The sequence below is a fragment of the Betta splendens genome, chromosome 8, assembly GCF_900634795.4.
Source record: "Betta splendens chromosome 8, fBetSpl5.4, whole genome shotgun sequence".
NCBI classification, from domain to species: domain Eukaryota; kingdom Metazoa; phylum Chordata; class Actinopteri; order Anabantiformes; family Osphronemidae; genus Betta; species Betta splendens.
In genome coordinates, this window is record NC_040888.2 from 7,187,338 (window position 1) to 7,193,337 (window position 6,000).

Here is a 6,000-nt window from a genome sequence, read left to right on the forward strand (position 1 = left end):
CCGCTGTGGTCCAGCGCTGTATTTGCACACAACGCCTCTGCTGCCCCCACATCCCCTCACTCTCCTTACTTTCTAATAATTGAGAGGATGGAACAAAGCAATCTTAATTACAAACGGGTCTAACCACCTATAAACCAGATCTGGAGCTCAAGCTGAGGTTATTTAGACACAGCTGTTTCGACTTTGTTCCAGACTGGGCACAGATTTCTGTTGGTCTTTTAAGGGTTAGGGCTACATCTACAAACTGTAATCCAAAATGATAGATTTTACAGCTATTCTCCTCATAATATATTTCATATATCCCCAATACTTTTAATATATTTTAGATATCTCAAATACTTTTAAATCAATCACAGTTTTAGAGCTGAAACATAAAAGAGGATGTATTTTATGGCAGCAGAGTGGTAATAGCCCAAATATATGCAAGCTTGCTTGTTTGCTTGTGTGTTTAGAGTTGCTAATTTGCAGAAAATGAATGAACCGTGTTTACACTGCAATAAAGAAGCAGACAGAGCCCATGTTACCCATCCAGCCTGCACCGGCTCAGCCTATGGCAGCTCACTCGTTTTCTGCAGCCGGCGTATAGTGCCTTCGCTGTTCAGCAGCACAGTGCGGAGCCGGTCGCTTATAGAAACAATAGCCGTGATTTGAATCATAAAAGGAGTCTGGCATTATGACACAGTTTCTCTCTACAGGGGAGGGCAGCACACGGCCCCTACGCCACCATCTCCCCCCTCGCCATCGCACTGTTCCTGGTCCTGGTCTTGAATAAATTACTGACAGGGGTAGGTGAATGCAGCAGGCTTTCTTGGAGCGAAGTTCGTTAGTGCGCGTGACGTCATCTGTGGAGGTCGGTGAAAGGAACTTGTTGGGCCTTAGCAGACACCTGCTGCATTTGGCACCCATCATGTGCTTGAAGTCGGGTCGTGCACAGTTCTCAATGGCTCCGTTTAGTCTTTTGAGCACATTGTTGCTATTACTCAGAACCTGTGTTAGTTGGGAACAGTTGGTTATGGCTACCGCTGATTGATAGTCACATTTAAAATCTCACGCAGGCTCGTATCCCAGACACAGGAGTGCATGTGTTTCTGTCCCTGCAGCTGCCAGCGAAAGCCGAACAGCAACAAGGAGAAACGTGTAATAGGGTTTATGTGTATAACCAATAGGTGTAATGTGCAATGTTTTTCTGTTTTCATTGGGCTGTGAAATATTCCATTCACCCCCTGGTGATGCAGGAGACACACTCCCAGCTCACCCTGGCAGGTGTTGGCAGTATTTTGACTGGCTTCCAGTTGGAGGAGGTCCCAGGGAAAGATTTCTCACTGCACTCAGGGACAGACAGTTGTATTTACACTATGTTGCTATCTCTCCACTCGAAGTCCACGCATACCTGATCTGTCTCGTTCCACTGGAAAGGCCTTGGTCATTCCATCTTCATGTCAAACAATGTTTTCACAACAACAAAAAAAAAAATACAAGCGCTGATTACCATGGACAGATATGTGAACGATGGACAGAGACAAACTGGGTCCCTGAGCACGAGCATGTAAAAGGAGCCTCCCACATCCAGAGCTGCAAACTCTGACTCCAGACTGAATTCAGACTCATTGGTTTTTAAAATGAATTAAAATACAAAATACATCTAATCAAATTGAACAACTCTCTTCAACCCCATTAAATCAGATTTTAAAATTATTCTGACTCCTGAGATGAAATATTTGTTTTTTCTTGACACAAACACAAAAAAGAAAACAGTTCCAGGTTCTTTCGACATCTACACAAACAAAACAAACTAGTCACTATTTTGTTTGCATCGAAGAGAAAGTGCGAGATTCTCAAATCAAAATCAGACAAACACAGATGAGACATGTCAGGATTTACACCTGTTCTGTGGTGAACAATAAATGCCCTGAAGCGCATACTGTAACTGATATATTCAAATTTACAGCAAGTCATTTTAGTCCGTACAATTAATGTGCAACAGGCATTTTCAGCAGCACCTCCTCTGAAAATCATCCCAGCGAACACAAACACACAAGACTGGGCTCACCTATGCCTGTTTAACACAACAAGCTCACGAGAAATTAAATTGTGTTGTTGCTCTTGTTTGATGTACGGTCACATTATGACAACACAACAGTTTACAGTTGAGTTGCCGGTAACAATCCACATTCTAATCAGCCGTTGCGCTCCTTCGTGCTCCGAGCTTTTCAGGACGAGCACGCTTCATGCGATAGGGTTGCTAACAGGCAGTATGTGTGGACACAGTGGATGTGATGACTTTACCACCCAGGCCAGACTGATTTATGTGGGAAAAGCCCTAAGAGCACCCACAGAGAGTGTGGAGAGGATTAGAAGGCGCTGTACAAAACCGGTCACGGCCAATCAGCAGCTGAGACCCCCTGCAGGCGTGCGTTAGGGCCAATTGTAGCGCGGCGTTCGGGCTGACGGTGGATTGTCTTCTGATCGCTGCTGATTGTCTGATTTCTTTCTCATTCAGGACTTGTGGTTACGCACTTCAGCTCCAAGTCTAGTGCTTTTTTTTCCTCCTGCTTACAATTAAAGCCACTCAGGTTGTGTGTGTTTGTGACGAAGGCAGGCTCTTATGCACGTACCACAGTCACACCTATCTCTTGAAGGGATGCGATAACATGGGTTTGTTTCTGCTCTGTGAAGTTGTGATCGTCCGTTATTAAAAAGCAGCTCAGCTTTTCCCACATACTGACCTTTTGTCTGCACAGTGTCCTCGTTACACTTCACAGGAGAACAAAATAAGAAGAATTCATCTTTCGAAACATTACAAAACATACAATCAACGTACATACTTGAGATGTTTCCATTTTTTAAACTTCTACTCCAGTTGTGCGTGTATTCACACTTTTTTCCTTTTTTCAATGTGATTTCTTTTACACACACACACACACACACACACACACACACACACACACACACACACACACACACACACACACACACACACACACACAAACACACACACACACACACACACACACACACACACACACACACACACACACACACACACACACACACACACACACACACACTTGCACACAGTGGAGGAAACTAGAGCTGTCTGCCTAAAGTAAACACATGTGAATGATGAATCTCTCTTTGGATTGTGGGAAAAAGACTTTGACTTTAACACAAGCTCTCTAAATGGCTATTAAATCCTTTAGGTGTACACACGTCTCGTTTCTGCAGAGCACAGACGCGGCGAGAAGGGATCTTCTTATCCCCATCGACCTCGCGTTCCTGTATCTGGTGGAGGGATTCTTCTTTTAAAACCAATAGGAGAATTTTTGCCTCATTTTTTTTGTCTCTTCATTTTGAGGGATACATCTGCAAGAGAGGAACCGTGGACTGAGTTTTGGCGGCAGGTCTGGAGGCATTCGCATTCACAGAGCAATCAGTGAGGAGCGCAGCGGACATCTCTGTGCAGGAATGCATCTCAGACGTAGCTGGGGACTGGCCAGCTGGAGGAATTTAGAAAACCACTACTCTGTTTCCGTGTGAAATGACTACTTAAGACCACTGAACAGCTGCCGGACAGTGAACGCCCCCCCCACCACCACACAGACGAACACACACACTCACACACACCCACCTCCTTACACCCCCACCGCCCCCGCCGTCCACCCCCTTTCTCCCTCCGCTGGGCCGTAAATCTTATAGGAGAACGGAGGTGCTGGCGACTTGTTGAAAGGGATACAGAGAGGATCACGGGATTTAGTGCAAAAGGTCAGGTCTGTGCTAGCAGGCCTTGGTGCCGAGACTCCAGGCTGATACCCAGCGATGACCCAACACGCACGCTTGAGCCCGGGGCACTGTCCACTCTGGAGGCATCGTGCATCCCTGCGCTCTTGTCAGGATTAATTGAACTGGTGTAAGGAAGAGGGCAGCAAGGGCTGCTGCAACAAGGCGGCTTATCTTAACGAAAGGCACAGGGTCATTTGAGCTATTTGACAAAGGCATGTTGAGATGCATGTAATCTGACAAATAAAGGTTAAAATAACTCAAATATGTCTGCACAATTTTTGCACTGACAGGCTTGAAAAATGCCTTGAGTGGCATATGCTCCACTAAAAATGTCAAATAAAAGACATATTGAGAAAAATGACTGAATTATAACTGCAACTGATCCCACATTTGCCTCTGAAAACCGTAGGAGAAAGACGTAGAGGGGTCCCAAGCTCTCTGTTCATCCTCTGTCCCTCCTGAGTCAATTGTTGGGGAAGCATGGTGTCAACCCTGCGCCATCAATCACCCCCTTTCAGAGGAGGGCAGACAAGGCGGGGACCCGCCCCCCAGGACCGGGGGGTGGAAGTTCTCATGCCCTCCCCGCCTCCTGAAGCCCCACGCCCCAACAGACAGAACTCCAACAGCTGGTCTGGCCATTAGGGCCGAGACCGGAGGCCCCCGCACAGCAGCAACAGCTGCCAGCCCACTGCCCCCCAACTTCTCCACCAACACAGCCCTATAAAATCTGTATTAGAGCAGCAATGAAATGTAATTGTTTACCAAAGATGATAAGAAATGAATAGAAAGGATTAAATTGAGAATTTTTCTTTTTGTCAATGAGATGAGAAGGATGAGAAGATATTAATGGGACCTTCTTGATATGCACTGCTAAATTTCATAAAGTCTTGCAATTAAAAAAAAAAAAATTTGCAAAATATCAGGTTTTAATTTTTATAGAATAATTGGAAACAAAATAAACCGCAATAAAATCAGAGCAAGGTGTGAATTTATGTAACACTTATGTCCAAACAGTTAATTTTCATGATGTGATTTGTAGTGCAAGATTGTGGAACGGCAACACAAGCTGCTATTTACCAGGCTGTGCCTGTATTTACAATACAAATATGCCTGTGTCTATGATTTGAGAGAGGGCTTTTATTCGAAGATTGCTGTTTGCAAACGCGTGTTGATTGAGATAAATGCATGAGTGAACTCAGTCTCCTGAGTGAATGTGTGTGTTCTGCTTAGTGAGAGAAACAGAGGAGACTATAGCGTTATAGGAGATTACCACACGCTCCCTCAGGGTCCTTGTTACTCATGCACTACTGGCGGCTGAGTGGTTCCCACACTTCCACGCTGAGGTGAGAGAGGCTGCACCCACAGCCCCACCTGTGCCTCTACATGTCTCAGCAGAGCGCTCCTGAGCCACGGCCGTCCTCGAGAAAAGAACAGGGAGAAAACACTAAACCTGACTACTGCGCAATCAAAACATCAGCCAGTGAGTAACAATGCAACTGCACCACTGAGGTATAATTACTACTAAACCAACCGAGGGGATAATTAGCCTGTACCCGTTTACCCACCCCAAGCCCATCTCCTCTTTGTCACAGTCAAATAAGCCTTTTCTACGTCAGACACGTCAAAGACATTTCTTTGTATTACTTTAGTCATCTAAATGACTTTCAATTCAAAGCAAATGCTGTATCTGCTCGGCGATGTAAGATATTCAGGCTTTGTAAATGGACAATGACTATCTGTGGATGTTTGGCTTGGGTCTTGCCAACGCTGTGTCCACTGTGAGACTGAATCTCTGCCAAAATCAACAAGTCTGTTTGCTTTGTTGGCCAACGAGTCTGATTGCAAAATCCCTCATGGAGGAGCTCAGCTGTTTGGTCTAAGGCGAGAGAATTAGTGCGAGATCACATGTGTGTCACTATTCACCTCTGGTCGTCCGCCGAAACCAAGTCGTATGAACAGAGGGAGTCAAGGAGTTCGTGGCACTCTGACAGACAGCAGCAGCAGCAGCTGTTGGCCTTCATTAAGAATTGGCTGATGATTCTCAGTGTTGGCAGTCAAAGCAAAGAGCAAGTCGGTGCCATAGGAAAGGGCAGGTTGACTGGACACAGATTTTAAAGGTGTGTGCCACATTCCTTCCTCAGGCCTGGAGGCACCCTTGAGTGATAAGGACGGCAGTAATGGAATAAGACAGGGTGGGTCTAGAGAGAAGTGTTTGGGGCT